Below are 15,858 nucleotides of genomic sequence, written 5' to 3'. Positions count from 1 at the left end.
AGCAATGTTAGCATGTTGTAAACAGTACAGTGTAATGATATCCTTGTAGGTATATCTGAGCAGGCATGATGCATTAAAGCTATGGTTATCAATGTAGTATTGTTTGCAGCAGTGTTACTTCCAAAAATGTATTGTCCGCCCATGTGCCACTTGGCTGATGTGTGTAGTTTTGTCAGCATGTGCTGGTGAGTGGACAGTACATGTGTGATGTGTGCAGTACAGATTTGATGGTGTACATTTGTGAACATGGTGGAGGTGCACTGTCTGCATGTACTTGCATAGTGGACACATGGGAAGGGTGACATGCCCTGTATTACACAGTGTCAACATTTCATAGTTTCTATTGGTGGCCAGTATGCATTTTAATACACATATGTTTTAACTTGGGTACACGTGTGTATGACATGGTTTGACACTATGCTGTGGGTGATACTGTTACTATCTGTCATTGGTTTGCATTCTGGTAGTATACACAACCTCAACAGCCTGACTATAACCAGTCGTTAGATGATGTCTTGACAACTGACACACAGATGTGGGAAACTCCGTAGCATTTGGATTCTCCCTGTACTATACTATAACAGTAACCAGTGGTATTGACCGGCACCCATTTCTGGGACCACTCCTGCTTGGCATATAGCCCTCTTAGGTACAAGCAAACACACTAGGGATATGTCCGTCCACATCTGGAAATGCATACAGTGGCCTACAATGCATTCTCCGGATGAGACACTTATCCTCCACAAGGGTATCATACAGACAGATACCTGTTGTCCAACCCATGCTGTAAAGCTAAAAGCCAACAACAGCATAGTCATCCACATTTACTAAACATAGTATCCCGACAGTACCACATAGGTAATAGCCCCCAACATGTAGAATGGGTACTGATGTGTACATACAGCCAAGTGTTATGTCATCTGTCCTTTGGTATTCACATTTCCATAGATATTCTGAAGTCCCTTGGTGTATCACATAAGCAATAAGGGGTCTGTATGAATATCCACAAAGTTGTTGTACACCTATAATGAATGCCCATTATTGACAGACTTTGTTGTGTTTGAACATGTCTGAAATATACCCCAGGCATGAATCCTCACTCACACTATTCTATAGAAACTGTCATGGGTGTGTGTTACACAGATGACCTAGGCCACAGATCACTACAGTGGCTCGCCTTGTCACAAGCATACATATGTGACCGAAGGTCTGAGAAGCAGCAGCACAGTCTGTCAAAGGTAACATATGTATTCATGTAGAAAGCAGGCTTCACACCTATGAACTAATTGAGGTCACATGTACATATATGTATTTGCCACACAGATACCTGAAGTGTGCAATGCACATACTGTTGTTATACTGATATGTCATACAGTAGTAAAAGCTAAAATCACAACACATTGACCAACAGTGTCACACACACACAAACTCAGCAATTGCAGGATTCAAACACCTACCTAACTATGATATGATACTAAAGAGATACGCATTAACACGATGCACTATATGCTTTACTGGGTGTTTTCATTTCCACTGCTATATTTGTAGGATGCTGACATCATCAGACTTGCCAAAGAGGAATATACCACTTTTAAGGTGGTTTCCTAGTCTCCAAAAAGGGCACTCCGCTCAAAGGAAATTACACAGAAACATACCCCCCCCCACACACACACACACACACTCAGCAATTGCAGGATTCAAACCCTACCTAACTATGTTATGATACTAGAGAAATACGCATCAACACGGCAAAATATATGCTTTACTAGGTGTTTTCATTTCTCCTGCTATATCTGTAGGATGCTGACATAATCAGAGTAGACATGGTAATGTGTGTGCACTTTGTTTTATGCAATCCCAGGACTGAGCCATGGGGGACAGCAGGTGTTACTAGCTTGAACAGAACTCCACAATTCTTACCTTGTGTGATCTATCTGTGGCCCAGTTGCCAATCCATCAGATGACAATACATATTTATGCACAGGTTGTTGATTTTGTGGATACAACATGTGTCTGAGATGTTGGAAAAAGGCTATTCAAAATGTATGTGGGACATGTGTAGCTCATTTCATTGATGTATGTCCTGGGTGGCTGCCTTGCAAACAGTCTAGCAGGTTTGGGAACCATGACCTGCCCATGACCAAACCAAAGTTGGTAGGGTTGTGTGTTTATAGGCTTCCAATAGCTCTGTTTATGACTTCAATCATGATGGACTCCATGGCCTTGCAGATCAGACTTCATAGGCTTATAAGACTATAGTTCCCATGGTCTGTTGTGCACCAACACTTGTGTAGTGTACCATATGTTGCTGTAACCTATTCAACAGTTTCATATCCTGTACAGAGGGTGAAGCTCAACAGACTGTTCAGGTGCAGGGTCTGTTTGTTCTGTAGTTCACTTATGACACATATAGGGAAACAATGTAATCCAATTGATGCCATGTTTTCAGCTTTGGAAGGAGCTGTTTACCCATTCTACATGTGATATCTCCTGGTATAATGATAGGGCCTTTTGTCAGTGGGAGGTGGGTATGTATGTATGGGCCTGTCTGACGGGATTTTGGCATTGTCAGTCATTTACAGTTGGCCCTGACTCAGGACATATATGAGTGTACATTGCTATTTATGACATAGCTAAAGGAGGTATCGTGGTTCTGTATGGACTTCTTCACAGATAATCTTTCCATAACCTGGATTGGATAGTGTTTGGAGTGCACATTGTTTATTGATGATACTGATTTCGGGTTTTTTGTCTTCTTTGCTTTTCCACTTTCTATGAACAACCTAAGTATCTGTAGTACATATTTGATTATGACAGGGTTCCAATATATTATATATGTGTCTATTGTCATATCACTGTGTGCACAAGTCAGGATTGGTGAATTGTGAGAGGTTCCTGAGTTAACACATGCAATTGCCAGATATGTGTGGCCCACTGCTGTACTCAGACATGGCCTAAGTGTGTGAGCATGCCCAGTTTGACCTTTCAATATGTTGCCGCCTGACATTTGCCTCATTTATTCAAGTGTGTGAGCATGCCCAGTGTGACCTTTCAGTATGGTGCTGTGTGAAGTCCACTACATTTGTTGACGTGTGTGAACCCGCCCAATATTAACATTCATACTATATGTGTGTTGTAAATCAAGTTGTATTTTTTCTGCAGGGATCACCTTTGTGTCATAACTCTACAGGGATTATGCTGTGCCTGCAGGGTTTCCATGAGACACTTTCCATAAACTTATCAACATTTCTTCATACAGACTGACCAGTGAAATACTGTCATGGTTTAGTGGTTCAGTACTGTGACTATAGTGCACAGTATCCTGGGTTTGAGGACTGTCACTGCTTTATATTTTCATACTGGGCAGACCAGACTGCTTAAGGAACAGTAAAGCAAATATGACCATGTTTACCTGCTTTTGCTGAACTATGCCCAACTTTGACCAATCATGCCCAACATTGCTCAACATTAACCAACATTGCTGAACGTTGCCCAATATTGCTCAACATTGCCCAAAGTTGTGCTACTTAGTGTGTGCAATTTTGTTTACATATACTAAATAGTGGTAAAAGCTGTTTAGCACTGCTTTATATTGCTTAAAACATGGCAATCATGCCTCAGGTGGTGCTGCAGGGCTGCCTATGTCGGATGCACATAGTACACTCCCTATACATGTTTGAAAATAGGTAGTGTCAAGTTAGGCATCCCTTTTACTATATGTGTGAGTCAGAGAGAGGTATCATTTCTAGGGTTCCTACTGAGCCAGTGTATATGCTATGCATTGCCTCTTTGCCAAGGCCAAAGCATACTGGGCATGCCTCCTTCTGCCGACTGGAGCAGGCTCAGGTTGTTCCTCCTCTGAGTCACGCTCTGCCTCTGATGGCCTTGGCAATGGTGGGGAGCTGTTTGGCCTGGCCCTATGCTGCTCCTGCTGCAGCTGTTTTCGCAGGATTATATTACGTAGCATAGCATATACCATGACTATTTGGGTACATGTAGTTGGTGAGTACTGTAAGGCTCCACCAGATGTGTCCAGGCACGGGAACCATGACTTGAGCAGCCCAAACACATGCTCGATTACATTTCGTGTTTGTGCGTGTGCCTCATTATGGTGTTCCTGTTCAGGTGTGTGTGCATTTCTGATGGGTGTCATCAGCTATGGCTCCAGTGCATATCCAGCATCCCCCACTAGGTGACCATGAGGGATGTCCACTTTGGCAAATGTCTGATACAGCTGTGTCAGATGCCAGATATGGGAATCATGGTAGCTTCCAGGGCAGCCAGCACACACATTCATTATTATGCCCTGGGCATCACACACAACCTGGCAGTTGATGGAGGGAAAACCCTTGAGGTTAAAGTAGACCCTACCCCACTCACCAGCTGGTGTTTTGATGTGTATGTGCATGCAGTCTATTGCACCCACTACCTCAGGGTATTCCACTATTTGCTGGAAAAGATGCATATTGCTGGCCAATACCTCACGGGAATTGGGGAAATATACATGATCATCGACATGTGCTGACATGGCATTCAAGAACTGGGGCAGTGTCCTGGATACTGATGCCTGTGAAATCCCCATCATATCACCAGTTGGTCTCTGGAAGGTACCTGTTGCTAGTATTCTTAGGCCAACACATACCTTGGTTTCCACTGGGATGCGTTCCCTTCTGTTGGTTCTGTTTATGAGGTGTGACCTGCACAGCTCGACAATTTGATGCATGAGGTCTCTGTCCACTCTATAGTGCTTCACTATCTCCAGCTCATGTAGCCCCTGGTAGGTTATCCTGGGCCTGTTCACTCTTCTCCATCTCCTCACTGTGGGTTGCTCAGCAGCATTCGCATTGTCACCACCCTCAGCATGTTGCATATGTCGCCTTATAACAGCAATGGCAACCCCTAACATTTCTTTGTCTCAGTAAAGCTTTTTAAGTTTTCACTTCTCTTAGTTTATTGCAGTGTTGCAGTGTCTCTGAGAAAAACATAGTGGAAAGTTGTTTGCAGAGTTTTAAGTGCTGGGATGGGCTGGGCTAGTGTACTGCTAGTGTAATTGGCTGATTCTGATTGTTTTCACCTGCTAGCTCTGCTAGTTCTCCTTGGTTAACTCCCTACTATTTGTTGTTCTTCCTTTTCCTTTTCTGTTTCCACAGGGGGCAGCACCATGCAGACAAGCGCAAACACACACACACCAGCTCACACGCACACACACATGCTTACACGGCCTAACACTTGCTGACTCCTGCTTGAACGTGCGCACACAGGTGCATACGCACTTACACAGGTTTCAACAACCTTACACATGCTTACTCCTGCTTAAACGCACGCACACAGGAGCACATGCACGCATACAGTCTTACTCGGTTTTACAGATGTTCACCCCTGCGCAAACACATTGCAGGCACTTCTACAAGAAACTTTAGTGTTATCCACGGCATACACCTTTAATTTCTTGACTTTAGCTAGGATACCTGTTGACACGCCTCTTCCAGTGATGGGTAACTGACAGCAAACACATGCCTCTCTGCTCCAATGAGCTTACATTCTTTTATACATACCCCCCTCATGCTGTCACTTATCTATTACTCTGATACTCCCCTTATCCTACTCTGACACTCCAAGGACTTTGCTCATATGCCATGTGAAATTGTGATTCACTATCCTTACCCTCATTTGCATAGTATTGCCTACTAATGCTTGGCTACATCTCTTAGACTGAGCTTCCCCCCTTAGCAACCTCTACTCAGTAGCCATGTTGTCTTCACCCTGCCATTCACTTGCATGGCAGTTGAATATTTAGACTAATATCCCTATTTGTGGCTTTTATTTTTTTTCATGGTTTTTAGAGCGCAGCACTTTTGCACGACACTGCGCTACGCTTAAACTTCGGTGATCGAGGTAAAAAAACATTTTTTTTTTATTTTGCAACGGGAAGAATTGCCAATGGCCATATATCTGGCCATTGGCATGCTTCCTCACCTGGATGCATCCTTTATTTTGAGCTGTCATGGCTCCGTTTTTCTATTTGCAGAATGGTACTCAGTTGACAACGGAGTACATTTCTGCAAATAACACTACTCTTACTCGGACAGGTTAGGGTTTCCTGGATCGCAAATTTACCTCATTTGCATAGCTTTCAGCAACAAATGAGGTAATTTGCATAACCTAACCCTGTCCGTGTAAGAGTCATTTTAGGAGCTCACTTGCACGCCCCTGCCGGCTGTTCCTGGATCACTCGGCAGACATGTTGGCTGCATGAAGTCTTACTCTACTCTTAGACTCCGTGCAAGCCTTCATGAATCCGGCCCATTATTTAAGAAAAGTAAGTATTTTTTTCTTAAATGATGTTGTATAATAGCAATAACCGACTCCATGGTTGTGGTATATTGAAATTTACCCACAGTTGGTTTTATTTAATCACTCGGATTTTGCTCTCGTGATTAGACCACACCAACCGTGGGTAACTCTTCAATATACCACACCACGTCATCAGTAATTGCTTAAATAACACATGCCTTAGATGTTCTGAGGTATGATGCTTGTACACCTTTCTAAGGGCATTATTTACCCAATTACACATGCCCTGGAGGGCATTATTGTGATTAGGGAAAGTCTATCTTTTTAATTGTTTTGTATTTTGTTTTTCTTTTTATCTTAGTAGATAATTATTTTTAATGTTTTTGATACAACATATTTCTTTCAGTTAATGCTTCAAACTTGCTTTTCTGTATGTAATTGTTGGTAGACGTATGTTATATTCAAAATAAATTAATGCAATTATTTAGAGTGTAGACACACACACACACACACACACACACACACACACACACACACACACACACACACACATCCACATATAGATATTCCGTATCCTGCTGTGAAGATATCAGAGACTATACTAAATGTGACACAAAATACACATCTAAATCATTTTTACATTCCTTTGTCAGACTCAGTCTATAAAAATAAACATTCATTACTCAGAAACTTTAAACCAGTGAGATTATTATTATTATTGTTATTATTATTATTATTATTATTATTATTATTATTATTATTAGTGTGCTGTAAGTCATCCTGAATGTTGACTGAAGTTAATAGTGTACACCTTATTAGCTACTAAAGCTGTAATGAGTATCACAGCCTAAACTCCCTGCTCAGGAGAGTTTTCCTCTTGAATACAGCCATAACAATATGTCATTCATAATCACACCCAGAAAATGCTTAATAAGGCTTCATAAATCTCAGAAATGAAACCATGAATACTTTATAACTATTTAGAGATCAGAGCTATGTCTTAGTGTATGCAAATAAAAAGTCATAGAATGCAAGGCTTTGCATCACTCCCCCCTTTACTGTCCCTGATAGAGGAGGACTAAAGTCAATTATTAATGCCAGGCATTTAGTGTCTATCTAACAGTTGCTTAACTTACTAACAGACTGCCTGTTGCAGTCAGCAATGAATGTCTGGTGTCTTTCACACATATGCAAAAATATATAAAGACACAAATATACACGTACACACCTTTCTCTTTTTTAAATATCTAACTTTTGATTTTATGCTTTAACTTTTTTTTTTTTTTTAATGTTCAAGCTGCACAGCAGCAAGAGGCATGCTTGTTTTTCATTGGGCATTGCCTGCAGATTAACAGATTAACACCCTACGGAATGTTTGTTCTACAGTCAGGGTGGTGATGCACAGGTCACCAGTTCTCTAAATAGACTTAACATCCAAGATATATAAAAAACAATTAGAATATATCTGGACCCGTTCTGTCATACACAGAAATTCCATGGAGTCCATTACCCTAGCGGTCACTAAGCCAAATAATGGAAACAGAAATATATCTACAAAAAAAGAGAGGCATTCCATCAAGCATCCATGCTGAGAGACAATAGGTCTGTTTAAGGGTTTGTCTGTTTTTTTTGTAAATTTTAGAAGAATGAAAACATATTGAAACATAGGTGAAGTAACTATTAATTCAGAAGCTATTAAATGGGAAATAATACCTACATTGAAGAGAAAAATAATGGATTTCTGCTTTGAATTTACGAGTAGGATGTATCATTATCCATTGATAGAACTTCCCATTACTCACTTGTGTTAATATTGCTAATCACTAGAATTAAGAACCAGGCTCCACACACACACACACACACACACACACACACACACACACACACACACACACACACACACACACCATTTGGCCTTAGTAATAACTATCCCCGGGATTCATAAAGCTCGGCGCAAGGCCGGCATTAGGCTTGTGCCGAATGTGCGGCATGCAGATGGTGCTATATGCATATTAATGAAGGCGCACTGCCGCCACATCCACGTGCATAGGAAACGAGTGTGAGTGCATGGGGCTTGTCGAAGCACCACACGAGACGTGGAAATGTCGGCTGTTGACGTGCAACCTGAAATGCTAAATATTGCAGTCTGCCTGCAATAGTAATCACACCTGTCAGTGTCCGTGGATACTGAACCATATGCAAAGCATGCAAGACAGTTCTTGCGAACACAAAATTAAGAAGCAAACAGAAATACACGTTAGTGAATATCGAGTCTCCATCCCTCGAACAAATGACATTTAAAACCGTGTGCCCGTATTCTAATGCAGTGTTGATAGCTATACCAAGTGGAAGTGAAATGCATCATGTTGGCATGCCGTCAATAGCTAAGTCTAGCCCAATGGTCAGGGTTACCACCTGTCCCACATTGTGAGGGACAGTACACATCTGGGCAGTTGTGTCCATACCAAAACCATTATAAATGTAAAATATCCTGTGACCGTATTACATAATTATGTCCCACATCGCATGTAATAGTCATATACAATAGTTATTTCCATATGTAACATACCACATGTTACAAGAAATAGAATAAGCAAGTAAACAAAACAGAAGGAGCAGATAAACTGCTACAACAATAAGCTAACATGTAGGCATAAAACAAACGTACTATCCGTTGTACTGACCGTGGGTATGTGTTGTCCTGTAGAATCTGATTTGTGTCCGGAATATATCCCATCCTGACCATATGAAAAGGTGGCAACCCTACCAATGGTCAGAGCATTCGGCCAAAATCTGCCCATTTGCAGTCCAAGCCATTCTTGTCAGGATGTGTCAAAGATGAATGGGTATCACCCATGTGTATCCACCATGTCATGAAACATAAGTATTTGCGTGCACCTATGTGCGTGATGTACAGCATGTGGAAGGTGAAAAATGCTAGGGTAGTCCTCACAGCCATACAGGTACCAGAGATATGTAGTGTATGCAATGTGTTCCTTTGACCGTGCCATGGGCCATCAACCAAAGAAGGGATGGATGGAGTGTGTGGAATATGGGTGTGGGGGGGTGGGTAATGTAATAATCTGCAAAGGCGAGACTGTATTGGATGCACAATAGGTGAACTGGAGGTGTATGAGGGAGCAGTGGGTGAATCAGAAAGAAACACAAAGAACAAGCATACACATCTGCAATGCAACCTGACAGGCCATACCGTAGAACACAATCACACAAACATATGAATATTAAAATGTGCGATACACATGTACAGAAACATCACCGGCACATACCCGCATAATGGTCTGGATGGAACTGAGCCATCCAACTGCAACACACCTGGATGCATAATTGAATACCCATTATCCCCTCTACATTACACAACCTGCCCCCGTTTCTGAACGTCCACCAAATCCAGCCATACTCGGGCTACTGGCTTGGCGCAGCCATATCTGCACATGGTGACCACTACTCATATCTAGTAGGCAGTGTCACCCTAGGCAGTGTCAGGATTGCAAACTATGTATCCCTTGCATGTAAAACCCTATCACATTTTCGAAAGTCCAACATAATCGAAGGTCATTTGCTTGCCCAATTTTTGGATATCGCTCATGGGATAAGTATCCTGTTAAACATCAGACTTGGTATCACAACACAATGTCCAGTCCTGTAGACGTCTGGACACAAGTTGTATGTGCAGTAGTGGTTCACGAGACTGCTCACCCTCCTGCCGGTCATGCAGAACCTACTACCCGGGATCAAACACCTGCCCATGATGCACGTCTCCCCACATGCATTATCGAGAAAATATACTGTACACATTCGCATAGTGGCACTTGGATATAGGGTGATTAAGGCGCTGATGTAAGCAGGGTACCTCCTGTCCCACATTGTGAGGGACAGTCCCTGTTTGGGTAGGTGTGCCCTGACCAAGAATGATACAATGGCAAATGTCCTGTGATTGTAGGAAATAACTATGTACCATATTTCATGTAACAGTTGCCTAAAATAGTTATTTCTGGATGTAAAATACGTAAATCGTACAAGAAACAGAATAAGCAACTAAAGTGCTACAGGAATAAGCTCTCATCTAGGAAAATCATTAATGTTCTAAACCCTGTACTGACCATGGCTATGTATTGGCCTAAACAATCTGGTGTGTCCAGAATATATCCCATCCTGGACATATGAAAATGTGGCAACCCTACCAATGGTCAGAGCATTTGAAAAATAACTGAACAGCCTCTTAATCACTCATAAAACCAGTGACCTTTGGAGGAAAGGTGTTGAATGACACTTGAATGAATAATGACAATAATTAAGAGTAATAGACGCTTTTAACTTCAGAAAATAAGTATTAATACATATGCTCTGAATCTGTCAACACTTTTCAAGTTAATAGTACTAATATTGTAGAAGTGTCCATGGTTGTCCCGGATTTGTCCTTGCCTTGTCTATGTCACTGTTGAAATTAGTCCCTGAGTGTTTGAGATGTCCGTACACATATGTACACCAACCAACTATCACATTTGTTGACAGTACTATTGAATACCTGTAGTGAAGTCATAAGTGATGGCCAGAATAATATCCTTCGGATATAGGGAGGTAAAGGCAGTGGGGACACACGGTGTACATTCAGCTGTATGGGAAATGTAAATAGGTATGTAGGTGTATGTACAGACAGATATATATATATATATATATATATATATATATATATATATATATATATATATATATACATATATATATATATATATATATATATATATATATAAATGAATGAATGAACATGGTCACAATAAAGCATTTGTAACGAATGTGAAGGAATTTGGTCAGAGGTGTCCAAACCCCTTCGTCTGTAAACACAGGTGGAATGTTAAAATTGGGACCAACTCTGTCCATGTGCTACGTCTGACATTTGAATGGGTACAGGGCAGTTCCTGTCTCCAGTTGGACAAGCCTAAACCCGCATCACCATATGAACAGCCTGACAATCAAACAGACATATGTGCCAGGACTTTAAACTTTGGAGTTCTGAATATCCTTGGAGTGAGTAAACATGCAGCATTGGTCCAGAGCAGTAGGGAATAGGGAATGTCGCATGTGTAGTACTGTGGTTTTCCCAGCAGGAGAGTGAATGCCTGCTGTGTAAGTGAAGCAGTGAGGCGTATGTTAGGGTAGCTATGAACCATGGGTATACATATAAATAAAGCAGAACACCAATAGTGTAGTGGTTAGAGCATCCGCCTAACGTAAAGGCATTCCCGATTCAAGTACGACTATAGCACATATAATTTTCTTGTGTAATGAATGCCTCTGTGCTGTAAAGCCAACATTTAAACAAGTAAAGGTGAACGTATGTTTTTACGCCATACATTTTTCTTTAGTTGCAACATTTAAACAAGTAAAGGTGAACGTGTGTTTTGCATGGGGCCATTAACCGGATTCCTTCAAGTAAAGTGGTACTGTCATAATGAATTAAGCACATGTAAGCACAAAGAAGTGGCAGTAAACATATGGAACTCACAGTAAGCAAATGCGAGTGTGCCTGCACGGGTGTAAGCAGCTCCCAGCATAGCAAATGTATGTTGTTATGTACAGATGTAACTTATATATATATATATATATATATATATATATATATATATATATTTATATAGATATATATATACACACACACACGCACACACACACACACACACACACATATATATATATATATATGTAGATATATATATATATTGATATATATATATATATATATATATATATATATATATATATATATATATATATACATAGGTTCATAGGTTCATACTAGGCTATCTGCCCTAGGGCATTTATAAGCCTAGCCAGAGTGTGTTTGGCTTTTGCCACCCATTTTAAAATAATTTTGCTATGCCCTTTTTCGAGGTTAGTATACTGTGCCTCTGTCTAACAGTAACACAGAAGTGATACCCGGGGTAAACCTACATATAGATATATATATATATATATATATATACATACTGTAAGAATGGACGCCGAAAGAATAAAGCCTACACAAGGGTTGTGAAGGGAATCTAGAGCAACTAAGGTATTATATAGTGCTTGCAGCATATGTCAGATAAAGCTGTAGAAGAGTGAGTAGAGCAACACTATTCACACCAGAGGCAGGGTTAAACCAGTGGCTATAATATCGTTGAACTGCTACGTCAACATTACACACAGACGTAATGTAGTTCATGTTGTGACCACCTACACTTGTAACCCGCAAATGGCCGTAATCTGTAACACCACGAAAGGCACGTATGTGCAAATATAAAAGGTGGGAGACCCTGTGAATACACGAGGCAGTACAAAATGTGTGTAGGACCCCAAATGCTCTTGAGAGGGCAATGTGTAAAGGTGTGTCATGGCTGTGATATCAGGTGGATAATGGCTGTTACGAGTGGAAACTTAACATGGGTGGGGTGGAGAAACTATGGCTATGCGATTATGGATACAGGAGTGTCAGGTTTGGTTGCGCCAGTTCCAATGGAGTGGCCAGTGTAGGTCAGCTAGTACGTAATAGGTATATATGCATACACACATGCAGACATCAACATGTTGAAGTGCATTCTCTGTAACACATGCACCATTTATTGACATAAATAATATGAATGCGCACAGAAACAAATACAGTAGCAGGAATAATAGGCTGTGCAGATGAAGAACAGGTCAAATGACCTGTATCACATCACCATTTCCATCGGTACTCTGTACATGAACAAATTGCGACAACTGTTTGCTGTATAATGTGCTAAATACCGATTACAAGTTAACCGGAGTAAAGTATTGGTGTCATAATGACTAAGGCAATACTATGCTGTTGAAGCAGAGATAAAACCCAATACGCATGTGTAAGTGCGTATGTCCGGGAAATGTATTGGTCAATGGACACACAGATGTATATATATATATACACATATATACATACATACATATATATATATATATATATATATATATATATATATATATATATATATATATATATATATACAAAATATATAGATATATACACATACACACACAAAAAAAAAAAATATATATATATATATATATAAAACATAAATATATATATATATATATATATATATATATATATATATATATATATATATATATATATATGTAGTAACACACAAAAAAGAATAAACCCTCTTATCACGAATGAACACCCGCGGAAGGTAGCAAGTCCAAATATATTGTCGAAATCAACTTCAAACAATGACTGTAGCCTGTAGACTGTAGATTGTAGACAAATATACAACTGGAAAAGATTTAAAAGACTTTATTCTGAACTGGAGACGTAAGCGCTTTCACGGAGTCCACCTCCGCTTCATCAGACGTTATAAAACCAAGCTCCAAATCATCATTTAAATAGTATGACTAAATGCTAATTAACAATTACCCAAGGTTATTACGCATTCAATGTTAAACAAGCAATACATAATTAAGCTAAAAAATAAAATAAAAGTTAAAAATAAGCTTAATATCATAGTAACTCAAAAATATCCCTTTACTTATTGTTATTTCATAATAAATATAGTAATAAATGACGATTAATAACATTAATAATAATTAATATATCATTACTGATATCAAATTCTTAAATATAAATAAATTATACAAATATGAAAAATTAGTACATATAATCACTATAAAGACTAAAACAACCAAATAGTGTCAAGTATCCTTGTCAATATGTAATTACATTTAAATTGAGTTACATACTAAGGTAATAAGCCTGCACACCATGCAGCTGAAGCGGCTTGGTTAGGAAAAAGAAAGGCCACTATTTAAAACTTAACCATGCAAAAGGCTATATTAGACAAGGCTCAATAACTTATTCTGGATCCAATCCTTCCATAGGATATTAAACTATCGTAACCTTCTACCTTTCAAGATCGGTTTGATGGTAATGCTCTCATTTAGGCCATAGCCCATATGGGAGCCAAGCCTCAAAATCCATTTCAATTCAGCCTGTTCTGTTAGGTTATAGATGTCACCTAACCTGACATCAGGGTATTGAATATGCAATACTTGAAAGTAGAATTTGTGGTTGGAACCTTCATGAATTATATGCTTGGCTAATGCACTGTACTCTTGTCCTCTATCCAAGCAATACATGTGGTCCCTAATTCTTTCTCTTAAGGTTCTATTGGTTTTACCAATATAGAACCTAAAGCATACTGCACAGTATGCCACATAAACCACATTACGGGTACGACAATTCCTACTATTTCTAATCTCCCATAGAACCGTTGTATTAGGATTCCTAAAGTAGCGTGATTCGTCTACATAAACACACTGTGGACAATTGCCACATCTCTTGGTCCCTAGGAAAACAGGGTTAATCATAGACTCTGATCATGGAATCATGTTCTTATAACATAAATGCTGTTTCAAACTCCTCAAGTTTCTATATGTGAAGGAAGGGGTATTACCCACTATCCTTCTAGTATTTACATCCACTGTTAAAATATTCCAATTGGTCTCAATTACTTGCTTAATCCTATTGGTATTGCTTCCATATGGTAGTACCAATGCTACGTTGTTACTGTGATGGGAGCTATGGATAAATTGTGTTCTATTGCCAGAAAAATGAGGTTTGGCCCTAGTATTACGCAATTGCATAGTTTCATATATTTTATTATTCACTAGGGACTCATCATACCCCCTGTTCAAAAAATCTGATTTTAATCTGTTAAACTCAGTTGTCAGTATTTTCTCATCACTACATAAGCGTGATATACGCATGGCTTGCCCTTTGACAATATTGCCAAAGACGTTGGAATTATGCATACTCATGCCATGTAAAAAAGAGGCTCTGTAACAATCCTTCCTATGTACTCTAGTTTCATATGTAGAAGAAGTTCTGCTGATAGTGACATCCAAAAAGCTGATGGTGTCTAGTGAAAATTCTAGGGAAAACCTAAGAAAAGGATTGCTCTTGTTAACACTGTCATGTAGCTTGTTCAATGAATCTCTGTCACCATTCCAAATAAAAAACAGGTCATCTATGAAACGCCTGTAGAATGATAACTGAGAATGCCCAACTAAGTGTTCCTGTTCCCAAGCCACCATGACGAGGTTCGCATACGTGTTTGCGCAACTTGTGCCCATTGCGACCCCATTCTTTTGTACATAGCATGTATCATGGAAATAGAATATATTATTTTCTAAAACAGATTCAAGTAAAAGACAAAGAAAGTCTATTTTACTCGAGTCCATAATTGCACTCTTCTCCATTAAGGCCTTAACCATCATAATACCATAGTCATTCGGTATGCATGTGAAAAGTGATTCCACATCCATAGTCGCCAAAAACAACCCTTCCATGTGTTCCTTCCCTTGAAGATAGTCATACAAGTCCGTCAAAAAATGTTCCGTATCATGCAGTATATAATCATATGACTTGAGCACTTTACCTAACTCTGAATCTAAATAGATGGACATTGGTTCAGTTAACCAGCCTGCTCCAGAAACTATGGGTCTGAATACAGGTTGGTAAGGATTTTTGTGGATTTTCGGAAGTCCATA

The sequence above is a fragment of the Protopterus annectens genome, chromosome 7.part0 (genome assembly GCF_019279795.1).
Source record: "Protopterus annectens isolate FY-2018-M chromosome 7.part0, PAN1.0, whole genome shotgun sequence".
Lineage (NCBI taxonomy): Eukaryota > Metazoa > Chordata > Ceratodontiformes > Protopteridae > Protopterus > Protopterus annectens.
Note: the sequence above shows the minus strand (reverse complement) of the source record.